Source organism: Prionailurus viverrinus, chromosome D1, assembly GCF_022837055.1.
Source record: "Prionailurus viverrinus isolate Anna chromosome D1, UM_Priviv_1.0, whole genome shotgun sequence".
Taxonomy (NCBI): Eukaryota; Metazoa; Chordata; class Mammalia; order Carnivora; family Felidae; genus Prionailurus; species Prionailurus viverrinus.
In genome coordinates this window covers 25,538,779-25,555,693 of record NC_062570.1, presented here as the reverse complement: position 1 = coordinate 25,555,693, position 16,915 = coordinate 25,538,779, and the positions used below count along the sequence as shown (strand labels likewise).

The following is a 16,915-nucleotide window of genomic DNA, read 5'->3' as shown; positions in this document are numbered from 1 at the left end:
CTGCTATCTTTTAGAAATTAGTGATTTTAGAGGTAAAGGTATATAATAAGATACAGTGCGAAGGTGATGCCATCTGGAAAATAATTCGCAGAAGTAACCTGCTTCTCTGTGGTATCTGATTATCAATAAGTTTAGCTGCTCCCGCCTGTGGTTCAGGCTTCTTTGCCTCTGCTGTAATGAGTTGCTTAGTTTAACCCTTTCTTAATCTGCTTAAACTTCAAACCCAAGCCCGGCTGATGTTTTGTCATTTGGAGATCATTCCGAAATGTTCATAAAGACATGGATGACCATGTCCTGTCCTGTTAGACCCCGTCACATTCAGCCCCGATACTGGGGGTTCCACTGGGAGGTGCACAAAGAAGGCTAAGACTGTTTGTTGTCACAGGGATGTTGATGGTCAGAGCAACGCTGAGTTCAGCTAGAACCGTGGAGACATTTCGGGCACTTAGAGCTACAGCTCAGAAGTGATGCTGCTGTGATGGTTGTGTTTGGGGTTCAAGGAAGCCAGAATAAATTCTGTTAGTCACAATTGCACCAAACCATGCATGAAAGAAATGATAGTTCGCAGCCAAGACATAAGCTCATCTCGTAGGTTCTTTCCTTAAGAATGGCTTGTTTGTATGCATGCCTATGGGGAAGAGACAGATTCGGCTGTCTGGGAAATAGCATGTAAGCTGGTCAGTTTTCATACCTACAGTGGATTTCAGGGGCTAGGAGTGAAGAGCCCCTGGCACCACGTGTTTTGGGTCACAGTGAACAGCTGAGGTGATCTGGGGGGTAAGTTAATATTAACACTAGAGATTTTGAGCATATGGTGCTGTTATTTTGGTTATTGATAAAAAAAAAATAAGCCCCCGGGCAAGTAACTTTGCTTAACTTTCCCATCTGTAAACTGGGGACAGGAAGCCCTAATGCTACAGTCAGCATCTATTATAATAGGAATCTTTACAATGCCTCTCTTTTCCAGAAAAGGTTGACAAGCCACTGGTCAGGTTTTGTAAGCATCCTTCAATACAACAAAATGTCAGTGGATCAGAGAAATGGGGCAACCTTGTGCCATTTATCGTAAGGAGGTTTGGTTTCTGGCACTATCTTGGGGAAGACGGAGAAACTTGAAAATATATATAGAAGTTTTCGGTTTTGTTTTTTTTCTGGATTTTTGGTAGCGTATATGTGAATATTGTACCCATATCTTAGGAAAATAGAGGCACAGAGAAGGTAAGTCACTTAAGAAAATCTAGTAAGCCCGTGGCTAAGGTAAAATTAATCCCTTTTCTAACTTCTCAGTGTACGTTGCCTTCCTTGAGTGATACTGCAAATTACATTTGAAAAGCTCAGCAAAGAAACGTCAGTTGAGGCTTAAACTTGCAGGTGCAAGGATAGAAGAAACATTCGCCATGGCTGCTGCCTTTGTTGGGGGGTGGAGAAGACACTGGCTAAGTGGGGATTTGCTTTGCCCATCAGACCATATAGGACATGTGTTTAAAGTTTAACTTCTCACAGCGTGGCTTTGTGTCCACAGCTGTGACTTAAATATTTTTCACAATGATTCTTTGGGTTGTTTAGTTTCTTATGTGTGGAGACAACTAGTGTGGGATCTTATCTGCCTTAAATAATTAAACCAAGATTTTCCCTCCCCAAATCCAGGAGCCCAAGAGAGGCAGCAGGGAAGTAGGTGCTGAAATGGGAGTCCTGGGTTTTTTGCCTGCCTTTTGTGGCTAGGACCTGATCCTGAACCTTTTTACACTTTTCTTCTAGATTGAGACCTCCCAGATTTCCAACAGCTTTAAGTACCAAATTAACCTACGCTTTGAAATAACATTGGAATTGCATATTCCTTGTAAGTGTAAAGTGGGTATGCCATTCTAATTGCAATATATGATGGCAAGGCTCTCGGGTCTTACATGGGCTAAAAGAAACAAAGCCATGGAGAGTCCATGAGTTCCCTCTTGGTGTGGAGCTCACTGAGAAGGGTGGAGGCTGGGTGCCAAAGCAAATACATTCCCAAGCCGCTTAATTTTCCCCTCCTTCTCCACTCCACCTTGCTGGTGAGGTGAGCGAAATGCTCAGGGAGGAGCAGGAGTGCTGATTCTCCATGTTTGCTGTTTTATAAGAATGAAAGGATCACCCCCGTCTTCCATCAGACACCCACAGAGTCCTCAGAGACAGGAAGAAGATGTGTTCCTTCGGTCGTCCCTTTGGTCAGTCTTTATGCCTTCATCCGCGTAGACAAGAAAAACGGGCAGCGTTGCCTAGGCTATTAAGCTCACTGTGCTCCCAGACCCCCGAGGACCACACTCCATTAGTGACTAACAAGCCCAGTGGTTCAGAGCCCGGAGTCTGGAGCCAGCCTGTCTGGGATTGAATCCCAGCTCTGCCACTTACTAGCTGTGTGACTTTGGACAGATTGCTTCATGTCTCTGTGCTCTAGCTCCTGCATCCGCAAAATGAGTGTGATAGTTGTTCTGTCTCACAGGGCTGCCAGGAGAATTGTGTCTATTGAGGTGTACAAAATCTTAAAGCAGTACTGACCCCAAGTAGATTCTAAACAGTTAACTAGAAAACAAGTCAACAGAAAACCAGTGTAGAATTTTCAGGGGCCCCTTGAAATGTTTAATAGGGGCTGTTGCTGTATAATGTACTTCCCCTCATCTCCTTTTTTGGGAGAGAATGTAAAGTTGAAGAGAACTTTTTCATCTCCTTAGCTGAGATCTCATACCAGTGAGGTTCCATTCTGTGGCCCACGGAGTAAACACAGTGAACCAGGTAACTTTCAGAGTGTCCAAGTACCTCGAGGTCCCAACTCTCTGCTAAGGCATGGGGCTTGGTCAGTTACTTTGGGTGATGGGGGTTATCAGTGCTATCTCTAAGCAAGCAAGAGAGCCACCAAGACTAGGAGTCAGGGGGACATTTGAAGGGCTGATGGAAAAGTAGTGTTTCAATTATGCAGAGTTGAGAAATGCATCATGTCTAGTTATTATACAGTATCTCACATTTTATTTATTTATTTGGTTGGCAAAGCTTGCATTCCTGGCATTTTTGGTTGGTTTGTATTGCTGTGTTTTTTTTTTTTTTTTTTTTTTTTTTTTTTTGTCTATGTAACTTTTTTCTTTCTTAAAGAGACCAGACCACCCTGTAGGAGGGTTCCCGCCCCCAGGAGACAAACCAGCCCATGGGCAGCCTCCCAGAGCCCGGCTTACTCTGGGCTCCAGCAAAATCTCTACAAGGCAGAGAGAGCTGGTTAGCATAGGTCAGGATTTTTCAGGAAAGCAGGGCTCTCTATTTCAAAGAGCACAGATAACTCTACAATGGCTATAGCAACAGCATAATTACAGACGTCTCTCTGGTTTGCGGAATGAATAACCGGTGGCTATCATGGCATTCCATGAGCTTGCATTGGAGGTAGTCTCTTGCCGTCCCAAGTTACAGGGATTTCTCTGAAACATGCACGGAGCCTGGACTTTCCCATAAAATAACACTGTGACCCTTCACCTGGACTCAGGTGGGGAGAGCTATTTTTTTTATCTATTTTTCAGATGAGGAATGGGAAACTCAAAGAGATACATAATTTTGCCCAAGGCCACACTTGTTAGAAACTTACAAACTGATGAGCTGTTTGCAGGCATGTTATACCTAAAATAGAAGCCCCATGTTATTCACAGACACTCTGGAAATTAAAAGGGGCGTGCGAGAAAGCAGAGATGGTGGGTGCTCTGGGGGCTGAGGAGATACAGGGTTCCCTCCTTGCATGACTCCTCTGACCTTAGGGAAAGGGCCTATTCTGCAGACAGTCTCCAGGCCTGCCAGTCCGGATGTGTTGCCGTAGGAAGATGCTTGAAGGTTCGAGCAATGCTTGCCTTGGACCACCACGTGGAGAACCCGGGTTCTTGTTTGTCTGATGTCTTCCCAGATGTATTCTGCTCTGTCACAGGTGGCCAGCTGATGATGGTCACTTCCAAGTTCACATCCTTCCTGGAGCCTCCTGATGCTGTCTGTTTAGCCTCTTGTATCACAGACACAGCTCTGCAGAGAATCTCACTCACAATCTGGTTGATGAGAGACATAGATCAGCAACTAGTGTGTTTTCTTAGTTCGGTTGTAGTTTAATTTTCCTGCTTCCGGAAGAAGCCATAGACGCCTACATTTTCTGTCTATGCACCAGATGTTTTATTTTTTCCAACTAAAATGTAGCATTTTCAAGTCCGTTCCATGGGTCAGGGGACTGTTTGTAGTTACTTTGGCACAGGGAGGAAAGGCAAGCTTTGGGATTCTACCTGAAGATTCACCAACCCTCTACGACCCAGGGTTAATAGGGAACAAACAGATGTCCTGACCACTTGTCCATGGGGTAGGTATTGTTCCCTCTATCACTGCCTTATGGGGAGCATTTTCTCCCAAGTAAGTAACATCCTCGGGCCCACACAGTCATCGTAGAGGTGGATTTGTATATTGACAACACAGTCTCCATCTTTTTATCTGGCTACTCCAGAATGAAATGTTGGTCCCACTTCTCCGCTCAGACAGAATCTCTTATAAGATTTGCTCTCACGTTCACAGCCTTTTAGGCCCACTCTTTGCTTACAGCTGCTAAGCTCTTAACCCAGCACTGGGAACATCAAGACAATTCCCAAATGTATCATTTCTGTTGGTCATGTGCCTATGGCTTTGCTTTTTTTCAGTTGGGTTAAAGACATCTTTTTTCAAAAGGTCGGTAGATGTTTTTCAAATTGCATTAACAGGCTATTTCTACTTGGCTACTTTTCGAAGCCCTGTGCCTATCTGCGTTACTTTTTTCATTGTGTAGTTTGGAGTCTCTGTGCAGATACGAAAAGAAATTGGTCTGTGTTGGAGGTTGCAGTATATCCAATTTCACTGGCAGGGAGCCATGCTTACAGACACACTCAAAATACTGCTGGTCAAGCCATAAATATTTATTGATTCTTTGGCCAATTTCGTCATATTTCCCAGGTGCTTTCCAGTTTCTGCTGCTTGTGTCCAAGCCTGTCACTGGGCCCTTCTTACCGTCCTATCACCTCTTTTCAATTGTCCTTTTCTGTAGCATTTAGTTTTGTCCCTGAGATTTGTAAAATATTGATGCAGATGGTGCTTGAAGGCCCAAAGTAGTATTGGCCAGTTTTGTAATGGGTTTCATATCTTGATGTTGTACAGGTAGTGAGTTCATTTAATTTACCGTCTATACTGGGACGCTTTTGAGAGTGTGATGGGCACTGTGAATAATGATACTAGAATGATGGACATGAACTGGGACTCTCCCAGCAAACGAGGGTCACACTACTTAGACACTGAATTGAGATGATAATATTCTTTATGATACCTACTCTCAGTCGCTAATCTTGGGGGCTAGACCTTCCAAACTAAGCTACGAGGACCAGATTAAGAGTTTGAAGCAATTCAAGTTCAGTGTGGTTTCCCCCAACCATGAGTTATATTTTTAAATGTGTTTTTGACGCATAATATAATATTTCTCAGAGCCTGAGAAACAACTACAAATCAACCTCAAACAAGTCCACCTCAGGCATTTGAAACCTCTTGGTAGCTTTGGGTAGCTATGCTAAGCTGTTGATTTTTGCTTTGCAAGGTTCTGCAGAGGAACTGTAAACTTTCTGCATGTAGTGTGTGTGTGGTTGTGTGTGTATGTGTGTGGTGTATCTGTGTATGTGTGGTGTGTGTGTGTGTGTGAGAGAGAGAGAGAATGAACTTTCGAGTAGGGGGGAAATGTCATCATTACACAAGCAAAGACAATTAACATTTTTGCTTTGCTTTGTTTTGTCTTAATGCGCGTCCACGATGAGAAGTTTTACTGGTGGGATCAAAAAGGGCAAGGAAAAGAAAAAGAGTTTTTTTGGTACCATTAAAGTGGGTAAAAACAAAAGCAAAAAGCAAGCCCTCGGTGCTTTAGGAGAGGAGGAAGGGAGTGGTGGATTCAGTTGCAACATCCCTTTTGGCTAAAAAGGAAGAGACAGAAAAACGAATGAGGGCAGGAAGAGAGTAAGAAAGTAAGAAAGAACTCATAAAGGAACAAGAAGAAATACTTAAAGAAAGGAATGCAAGAATTCACGTGATTATTTCATAGACTTTTGGAAAACTCCTCATAGGGACCCATCTCAGGTGGTCAAGTGGGTGACCTCAGCTCTGTTGTTCCCACTCTTAGGCCATGGAATCTTTTCAGAACCCCCTAAATCCCTCATAGATGCACGTCTGGTCAGGGATAATCAGATGGAATCTTCCCCTGTGTTCCAGATGCTTCCATGGCTAAACATGCAGGAGAACCATTGTGTGAATTTATGGAACTCTGTGTGGATCAATGATTATTTCTGTTTCCTGGGCCCGTTGGGTTCTTTCTTCCAACACTTCTCAGCTAGAATAATTTCACGGGTCAGCTTTAGAGAGAACGTGGCTATTTCAGAAGCATTGGAAGGGGGCGTAAGAACAGGGAAAGGATTATTTTAGATAGAACAGTGTGGGATGAATGCCAAAAGTTTAGAGTTAAAAGAAAGGCTTACATAAATATGAAGAAAAATACCTTGATTGTAGAAAGGGAAGAGAGAAGGAAGTGTGAGGCCAGGACCCATGTAAGAACATTTTGAATCTCAGGATGAATTTTGCCTTTGAAGGTAGGGAGATTTTAAGGACAGAGAAGTGTTACATTGAATAGGCTTCTGAGAGGGGTGAATTTTTTTTTTTTTTTTTGGTAGCATTACTTTACCTCCTACTCATACTGTTAGTTGTTAAAACCTCTGTATCAGTTTATCAGAATAGGCGTTAAACCTCAGAGAAGATGACAGAATCAATCAGGTACGTATTTTCAAGGTACGAATGAAAAATAAAGAATCTAGGTCAGGCAAGGGCATTCCTAAACCCAGGGAGTGTTTGCAGATCATGGTTTTTAGAAGCATTTAGGAACTCTAAACTGGGTGCCAGGTACTGTAACGGCTCCTCTCTAATGACTTTTTTGTGTGATGACAGTTTAGTGCTGGGGAAATTCATTACTTCAGCGTTCAGGTTTAAAGTAAGAGTGTTTTGGAGTCGGATTTTAAAATAGCCTTCAGAAACTCCATCACAGGAAATTTTTGGTGGAAGAGTTTCCATGCGATGACCTTTATACTTTTCAGTATTTATATGTTTTTCCTGTCTATTGGCTATTCCTTGCCTAAAATTGAAGTGAATTCTGTACATGAGGCACAGGTTGTCTTATATCCTTGAAATACTGGTTCCATGGATGGAACAGGAGACTCATCAGCACAGTAGGAATACATATTGTGTGTCGAGTGAATAGGGTATCCTCTGGGGGGCCCATCATTGGTTGGAGAGTCCACAGCCCTGGGTGCTCGCCATGGCTTTGCACCTGTTTGTGTGACCTTGGGCGAGTCATTTCATTTTTCTGGACCTCAAGTTCTTCCTCGGTCAAATACATCAGCTGGAGAAGATGACCTATGAGGTTTCTCTTAACACTGACATTTTATTTATATTTTATTTTATTTTATTTATATTTTATTTTATTTTATTTTCTTAAAATTTTTTTTTTTCTTTATTTATTCTTGGGAGAGAGACAGGGTGTGAACAGGGGAGGAGCATAGAGAGAGGGAGACACAGAATCCGAAGCATGCTCCAGGCTCCGAACTGTCAGCACAGAGCCCGACGTGGGGCTTGAACTCATGAACCGTGAGATCATGACCTGAGCCGAAGTTGGACGCTCTACTGACTGAGCCACCCAGGTGCCCCAGCCCCTTTTTCTTTTAATGTTTACTTTTGAGAGAGAGAGACACACACAGAGTATGAGCAGGGCAGGAGCAGAGAGAGAGGGAGACACAGAATCTGAAGCAGGCTCCAGGCTCCGAGCCATCAGCACAGAGCCCGATGCTGGGCTCGAACCCACGAACCGCGAGATCGTGACCTGAGCCGAAGTCGGACGCTCAACTGACTGAGCCACCCAGGTGCCCCATTAACACTGACGTTTTATGACTCTAGATAACATGTAAGATAATTCAGGCGCGGAGGGAGCGTAGAATGTCATTCAAGGGGTAGGCCAAACGAGGATGCTTTCCTCCTAATCCTCAAATTCTGTTCCTCACAGTTCCATCAGTGGGAGAATTTGGGATACATCTGCGAAGGTGAATAACTTGCCTGCAGAGAGGTGTCCGGGACCATTCCTGGCCTCGTTTGCAGTCGGAGAATCCGGGCACGTTGCCTCAGGGGTGACACTGGGCCAGGAGTCATACCTTCCTCTTGGTCCCCCTCCCTGAGACGGCTTCCTCGTTCCAGGAGCCTTCGCTACGTTTGCAGCGGAAGGCAGTTCCAGGGTGGGGTCTCATCGGGAGGGAGGAGATGGAGGTTAGGGGTCCGGTAGGTGAAGCAGCCGGCCCCAGCTGCCTCCCCAGGGCTGAGCATGTGGTCTGAGCCCTGAGCTTATTTCGTCTAAGCTGCCACTTCTCCGTGCGCTGCTCGCTCGGTAGGTAAACAGTCCCCTCCTGCAGCAGGAATGTGTTCTGCTGAAAACCACCTCAGTGCCTCTTCCTGACATAGTCAGCGAGTCAAGGCCCCTGCCTCCTGTTTGTACAGAGGGAAGGGCCCCGGGCCCGCTTGCTTCTGGCCTTGCGGGGAATGGTGTCTGCGCAGCAACCGGCTGACCCTTCCGCGGGGCGCAGGCAGTCCGGTGGAGTCCGAGCCAGACAGGACACCACCTGCTTCAGTCTCCACAGCCGTCCAGGAAGCTGCGAGTGTGTGTCGGGGTGTGGCGAGCACAGGCCGCCTGGCTTTGCAAAGGCCGCTCTCTGCCGCCGTGGAAGAGTGTCACCTGCACACAGCTGTTATCTGAAAATCGTTTTTCTTTTTCTTTCTTTTTTTTTTTTTAAAGTCAACACCTCCCTGCTTTCCTTTTTTTGTCTTATATATATTTTTAGTGTTTATTTCTGAGAGAGAGAGGGAGAGAGCATGAGCAGGGGAGGGGCAGGGAGAGAGAGGGAGCCACAGAATCCGAAGCAGGCTCCAGGCTCCGAGCTGTCAGCCCAGAGCCCGACGCGGGGCTCGAACTCACAGACCGCGAGATCATGACCTGAGCCAAAGTCGGGCGCTTAACCGACTGAGCCACCCAGGTGCCCCATGTTATTTCTACATTTTGAGAAAAGCCTCTCATCTTTTCTGTCAGCAGCAGGCAGACCAACAGTGGCATGCCAGTTTGGGGAAAAACAAGAAAAACTGCCACTGGTAATATAAGGTAGACTTTACTGCTACGTGCATAGGGACAGAGTCTCTCCATTCCTCTTGATCCTTTTCCTTTTTTCTTCTGTTAGTTACTAGGTGCTAACTTATGAATGTGTCAAGATACTGATGTGCCAGGGACCTCATTATTTTACCCTAATCTCTACTGGCCGAGTATTCTTTCCATTTCACAGATGAAGAAACTGAGAGGTCACACAACTTGTCTGAGCTCACACGGCCGGTGAGTGTAGGGGTTCGGATTCAGACCCATGAACTCTGAAGTTCTGTGTGTGCTGCCTCCAGAATTTGCACAGATCTTTGGATGTTTGTTGAATTGGGGGGAAACACTACAGTCTGTCTGGGCTTAGGATTGACCGGTTCACTTGATCCTTGCTTATCATTCGGCAGAGAGTTTACCGGGAGACACGTGACTTTACCACATTTGACGCTCACTCGAGGTAATTCTTTGGGTTAGGAACATTTTACAAATGGGGAACCTGCAGGGCGGATCCTGAGTTTTCTTTCCCCAGGGTATATGGTAGAGTTAGGACATGAAGCTGTCTTCCTCCAAATCTCCTGACTTTTCCATTCAGCCACATATATTTTCACTATTTCTATGGTACTTGGTAAAAATACATGGCTAATGACAGTAATGGTAATGAACACTAGCTCGAGATCAGAAATGCCAACAGGACACCCTCTTCTCTATTGCTAGATATAGATTTCCTCCACATATTTTATATGTAGTTAGTGGGTCCCACACAGTTGGCTCATTATTGAGCTCTGAGTGGGTTTCACCGACGACTCTGACATAGGATCTGAAAAATCTGCATAGCTTTCCAAGATGCCAACCCACTGGCCAACTTTTAAGTAGGATGGCAAGTTAGTTTCTTCTCAAGTAAAAAAAAAAAAAATGTGAGTTATTACTCCACAGGCTTCTAGACAAATCGGCAGTTTCCCTCTGGGGTGGCTTGATCTTAGACTTCGGGAAATACATTATTTTGTTCAATATAAAGGATTTTGAAAAGAATTCCTGTCCCGCCTGTTTCCCTGTGTTGAAATATATAATCTTCTGTGCCTCTGTTTACCCGTTTTAGCAAATGAGGTCCATCTTAATGACTGGCAGAAACCTCAGGTAGCCGGAGGGGGAAAAAAACCCCCTAAAGCCGAAAAACAAAAACCTTTGAATCTCCTCCTGCATTTTATGGGAAAGAATTGTGCCAAAGAGCCATGTGAGAAGTGATGACGTCTTAGATGAGTGGATTTTAACCCCCCCCCCCTCCCCTGCCACCTCTCTGCTAGTTTCCATTTGGGGCAGGGGCATTTGCTATGGCACCAGGTATAAACACTTGGAGTTTAGCAAAATTATATTTGATTACCCCTCTAATACAATGTGTTGTTCCTTAGCAGTAAAAAGAAGGCCCCTCCCTCCTTGTGTTGGTTGTTCAGGAAGCTAGAGCATTCCAACGTGGAGTGACAGGTGATTACACTGAGAAGTGTCCCCCTTGGCATGTTGTTGTTTTCTTGGGGGGGAATGTAATCCTGAGTAGCCAGCAGGGCCCTTGGGGGGCTCTGGATCATAGGGCAGGAGGAGTTACTAATGGGGAGGAGAGGGTGGTACCCTGATTGCACCAAAAATGGAGATAATCACATTATGTTTGGTCCTTTTGAACCTCGGCACTGAACTTAGTGCTTGCCAGGAAAATGTAGTCTCTAAGGCATATCTTCCTGTGGCTGCAGCGGGTCTCCTTCTCAAACAGGGGATTGGGCCTTTGGCTCCCTGCTCTCTACCGGTGGGTAGTTTGGGTCAATCCTAAGGAGTCCTTGGTCTTAACCTTTTCCTGGTGTGCACATTTTCTAGGCTGAAAACTGGACGGGTCCGCTTTTAGGTGGTCATCCTTTACGTTGTATTGCCTGGGGTATCGGAATGAGGATACCTGTGTCTATTTTTGCTCTGGGCTGCCAGATTGTCGCCACATCTCCGCATCATCTCTGGATTCTTCTGGAAGAAGGGTGCTCACTCCTAGTGAGCTGCCTCTCATTGGGAGAGAGTAGGAGAGTTAATGAGCTCAGGTTTGGAAAGTCTTCTGGAGTCATTGGTGATGCAGGGAATGTTATTAAATTAGTGGGAGAGATGCTACAGACAGAGTTGCAGTACTGAATACATAGGAACTGGGATGAGTCATGTGTGTGAGTACAGGAAATGCTCCTTGGTTTTGCATAAGAACAAGAGTTCAGTGTCACACCTTCCTTGCCTCCGAATGGAAACCGAACGTTCTTCAGAACTGCCGGGTGCTCGTTTTTGGCCTTTGTGTGTATCTGGGCTTCAGTTTGGAGAAATGAGAGAAAAGTAAAACTAATATTTATAGGGCACCCACTATGCGCCAGGCACACGGCGGGGTGCTTTGCACAAATAATCCCCTTCCTTAAACAACTTGGTGAGGTTGGTGTTTTAATTCCCATTTTGAAGATAAGAAACTGACTCTCGGAAAGGTTCAGTTCGTTTTTTGGAGGCCTTAGAGCTTTCGAGTCACAAATTTGAGCTTAGATCTCTCTGATTACAAAGTCCTACCAACTTAGAATCTGTTGGGAGAGCAAATTTGCTAACATTCTTATTGAAAGCTGTGATTCTTGGCACATTGTTTTGTGCTTTATGCTCTTTAGGCTCCTCATTATTACCAGGGTAAGGAAGAAAACATTCAGTAGATCTATAAATATCTACCGCTGGTATGTGCAATACAGGGAGAGAGAAAAAAAAAGTAGTTCCCAGAGTTTTCATTGTGCATTTTCAAATTCAAAATACACAAATGAAAAGTAGCTAACTGAACTGACCAAACTCCCATACAGAATTGGAGCCTTGGCCCCCATTTTTCAGATTGGGAAATCGAGGAATGAAGGAGGAGCTCCACCCTTCCTTTAGAATTCTCCAGGGAGGGGATGTTCAGAGGTACAAGTCTCGGCCTTGAGGCCACTTGATGCAACAGGAATGTTTGTAGATAAATAAACACACATGGAATGAATCAATGTCTACATGGAAGACCTGGCGTTAACCTCTGATTCAGTTGGAGATTTTTTTTTTGTTTTTTGAAAAATCAAGTATCTGTTTCTTTATTTCTGGATTTCCGAAGGCTTCTTTTGGGGAGCTTCGTGGCTTTTCTATGCCCTCACCTATACTCTTCTGTGATGGATGGGCTAATGGGGGGGATATGGAATTCCAGGCTGGCTTCAGTGTCTCCAGAGAGTTGGGGTGCTGGATGAACAAAACAGAGATGTTGGTTTTTTTCAATGAGATTGGGCCCTGGCAACTTGCCTCTGTGTTCATAGGGTTTGGTCACGTTGTGATGCTCACAGACGTGCTGCAGACAGTGAGCGAGGAGCAAAGATGAGTCCAGTCTCCGGTGGCCCTTGGCTGCCTTGCTTTCTAAGAAGAGAATATTTTCAGTGTTTTTATGGGCAAACTAATTCTAAGGACTTAATATTTGAATTCTGAAAGCTGGGGGTGCCTGGGTCGCTCAGTCAGTAAAGTGTCTGACTTCGGTTCAGATCATGATCTCACTGTTCGTGAGTTCAAGCCCCGTGTCAGGCTCTGTGCTGACAGCTCAGAGCCTGGAGCCTGCTTCGGATTCTGGGTCTCCCTCTCTCTCTGCCCCTCCCCCGCTCATACTCTGTCTCTCTCTCTCTCTCTCTCTTAAAAATAAATAAAACATTAAAAAAGTAATACAGTAAAAGCTGGTGCGAGATAAGCTCCTCCTACACAAACCAGTCATTAATCTATTTGCAAATCTTTTCGAAATTCCTGCGTGTACTTCTGGACCCTCAATGCACTGCACCCTTTTTTAGTAATTTTATTTGGTTCTTCTGTTTGTCAGGTGGATTTGTTTATGCCATGAGTTTCTTCCCCTGATCTTCATACCTATATACCTATATATATTTTATACACACACGCGCACGCACACACACACACACACACACACACACACACTGACACATCCCCTTTTTCCCACATCCCATCTGAGTCAAAGGGAAGGGGTTTACATTTAGGTTCCTCCATAGAGAGGAATCTTTGTCCCCAAATCACAGTCTGTCATTCATGATGCGGGTTTTAATGATGTCCCTCACTGCAGGCATCACGGGGTCCTGGAAGGACAGGGTTGAGGTGAGCCGGCCCTGGGTTTGAATTCAGGCTTTCTGCCGACTTATTTGTCCTTAGGCAAAGTGTCGAAAAGCCTTGCTTTTCAAAAATGATCCTTACAGTGGAGATCCTAATAAAGAGCTTTGAGAACTGTTGTAAGGATTTGAGGTGATTCCTGTAAAATACTTTTCCACTGCCACAGGGTCTCAGTAAATGGTATTTTACCATTATCTCCTAGGCCACTGTGCTCTGCACACATCTTCCCTGCTGACAGCACTCTTATTATTTCAGCGGTTGTTAAAACTGTGGTTTCTGTTAACCTGGTTACAGAAAATTTTCCACTTGACACCCCCATAACCATTGGGCCAGAGCAGTCCCTGCCTCCAGTCACAGTATTTCCCTGCACTCACGCATACTTAACCAAACTTGAGGTAGGACTTCGGTCACGTTTCCAACTCAGAAGCTTTATTTTCAGGCATTGCCCTCGCCTCGCCAATAGGGACGTTTCTTGGAATTGTCATAATCAGGGCATAAAATTATTTTGACTGCCGAAGCACTCTCTTCTTTGCCCTGGGACCCTTTCTTTCCTTGGGAGCGACCTCAGGCATCCGAGGTCTGGGACAGAAACACTTCCACCTGTGTATACGGCAAACCAGGGGGAAACGTCACTCTTGCCTGTGAGGGTCCAGGCCCGCAGATGCATTTGGCAAACCTGCTGAAGATCATAAGCCTCAGGACTTGAAAAAGCCCACTGATCTTTCTTTCCTCTCTGCACCCTGTCCCTTCTGTCCCCCAGCAAAAGCCTGTGAGACCTTCCCAGCTTCTAGCCCACTTTCCCTAAAGTGCTTCGCAGCTAAAGACGTCTGTGGGAACCGTGAAGCTCTGGGATGTGCCACTTGCCCATTGTAGTGGTTGATTTACAGCCAGAATCTGGCACCTAGAGAAGGGGATCCTGTGTCTTTAAACAGCTGTGTGCCAGTGTGTGTAAATGTGCTTGCTAATCCAGTGACTAATTCAGTATGTTATAAAGCAGCCGTGAGCAGGCTGCCAAGGCAGGGCTGTATCCCAACTGAGTGGGGTGTAAGGCTCAGAGAATATTCTTCCTTGAATTCTGCCACACCACCCGTCTCTGGAATGGAGTCAGAATTTCATCCGTCTGTCCCCTGCACCAGACTCGGCACTTGCCTTCTCCTGGTTCCTGTCCTGCTCTCAGCCCCGACTCTTCTCTTTCCTCCTCCCCCTCCCTCCATTTCTTGGGTCAGTTTATTTACTCATCTGAGGGTGGAGCCCGTGCTCATTCTGAGTCAGGGCCACGGAACCAATCAGAACTGCTCCGGGGCATTCCAGGGGACAGAACTCATGATCCCTCTTGGAAAAGAATTTTCCAAAAGATCTCTTTTGGTCACAGTGCTGGGACTGCACCTTCTTTGGTTCATGTCCAGTGAGCCCTGGCCGGGTGTTTGTTTGCCTGAAGCCCTGTTCTGTCTGCCCTTCCTTTGTCTCCCTCCAGGGGTTGGGAGAGAAACCTCCAGAAAGCACCAGGTTCTGATGGAAATTTCTTTCTCTTGAAAGCCTTGTAGGATAGGAATCTGAGTGTTTGGGCAGCATCTCCTGGGGACATCTTGGGGTTTGGGGAATGTGAGGTGTTCTGGAGTCTGTGGCCCTCCCCTCAGTGTTTATGTATTAGTGGCTCTGGAAGTTGTAGACATCACATGTCTGCCTCTGGAAATGGACCTCGCCCGGCCTCTCCCGTGGTCTCCAGTGAGCAGAGCCTATCTGTCATCTCAGAAGGCTTTCCTATGGCAGAGTCCCAGCCTCTCCATCTTCCCTTTTCTCTATAATGCCATCCATCTGCCATTGGAGTTGGCCTTCATACCTTGACCACCCCCTGCTGCTGTCTCTCACCCCCTACACGCAGGACATCAGCAAGTTGTTTCCTGCCCTCTTCCCCAAGGCTTCTGGAGCCCAGCCACATCACTTCGTCTCCATTGCAAAACCTTTTGTCTTAGTCATTGTTGTATCGCCCATCATGAGATGTGACTCTGTGGCTATTGCTTGGGTGCCTATGTGAGGTTTGTTTCCCCCGCTAGAAGGGAAACTCCGAGTGAAGGCTCTGTGTCTTCCCATCACCAAGGCATTGCGCGGCTCATAGCAGGTGGCTCCCTAGCTCTTAAAAAAATGGTGATGTATTAAGACGGAGATTTAATTTCTATAATATAAAACTCACCATTTTAAAGTGTGCCGTTCAGTGGTCTTTAGTACATTCACAGAGTTGTACAGCCATCACTGATGTGTAATTCTAGTACATTTTCATCAGCCCTGAACGGAAACCCCATTCCCATGAGCAGTCAGTGGCTCTTTTTGCATAAAGGAATGCCAGCGAGGCTGCCCCACAGAGGAACGAAGAAGTGGATCCGTGTGTCCTGAGAAGAGCCCCTGCTACTCTCCCTGGTGATCCAAGCACTTTCCTGGGGGGGGGGGGTGCTCTCTGCATGTCCACAGTCGCTAAAGACCCTCCCATCCCCTGCCGCCTCACCAGGCAAGCCCCAGCCTTATTCTGGTGGCTCCCTTGGTTAGGTTCCACCGTGCAGAAAGCCAGTGGATGTCTGGGCAGAGTAATGAGTGCTTTCACCAGCTGCATGCCGACCATTCAGTCCGAGAGCGGGGGGCTGCGGTGGCTGCAATTTCCTAATGGCTTCCTGATGAGGCAGAGCCATTTATTAGCAGCGGATGAGGGCTGAGGGTTGTGGATCTTTGTCTCTCTTTCCCACCTGATGCAGGCAGATGGAGAGTGGCTTCTGCTCCCTCTCCCTTCTGCATCGATCACTTGGTCACTGCTCTCCACCTATTGGCCTATCATACCCATTGATCTGGAGAGCAGGTCTGCCTGGAGACCTCAGCCTCTGGGGTTTGCCACCTGGAGAGCCATCCGGTGCCTTCTGCTCTGGGCCGGTGTGGGTGGGACTCTGGGGCAGCAGTGGGCTTGTCGGAAGGTTTGGGGCCATTAGGAGAGAGAGGCCTGTTCCGATAAGAGAGAAACACACAAACCAACCAGTGCGTGGAGCCTGAGAGATCACAGCTGGGTGTATCTATCCCTAAGTCCTTAGCTCCCTAAATTTAAATGGATTTCATTTAGGACTGGAGCTGCCTGTGTTACTTTGGGAGATGGCCTCTGGAGTCAGACATGTGGTCTGACTGATTCATTAATTAGAAGCATCAGGTTCAGCGTACAGGCCAATGGCCTTGATTTTATGTTCTGGCTTTTTCAGTGGCGTTTGTTGTATCCCCTCTACCCGATCGGAGGACCAGCAGGACTGGAATGTTATAGAATCTTTGAATGGCATGATGGTGATCCGTGCTCCTTTCAGGTCGAGGTTAACAGGTCACTAAAATTAACTGCTGCCTTCACTCTGGATTCATAGGAATAGCACCCTTAAATTTTAAAGCTGTTACATACAGCGGTATCACGCAATTGAAGTTAGGCATTGAAGGTTGCTTGCTTTCGAGTTCCTGGTATTCAGCCGGACTCTCTCATCAAAGGAAACGCTTCTGTATTAGAGCCTG

The 16,915-nt window shown here is 46.1% G+C and overlaps 1 protein-coding gene across 6 annotated transcripts in view; it reads left to right on the top strand.

The window, feature by feature from the left end:
• ETS1 (ETS proto-oncogene 1, transcription factor) overlaps positions 1–16,915 on the top strand; it is a 129,323-nt gene that overhangs the window by 65,735 nt on the left and 46,673 nt on the right. The window lies entirely within an intron of this gene.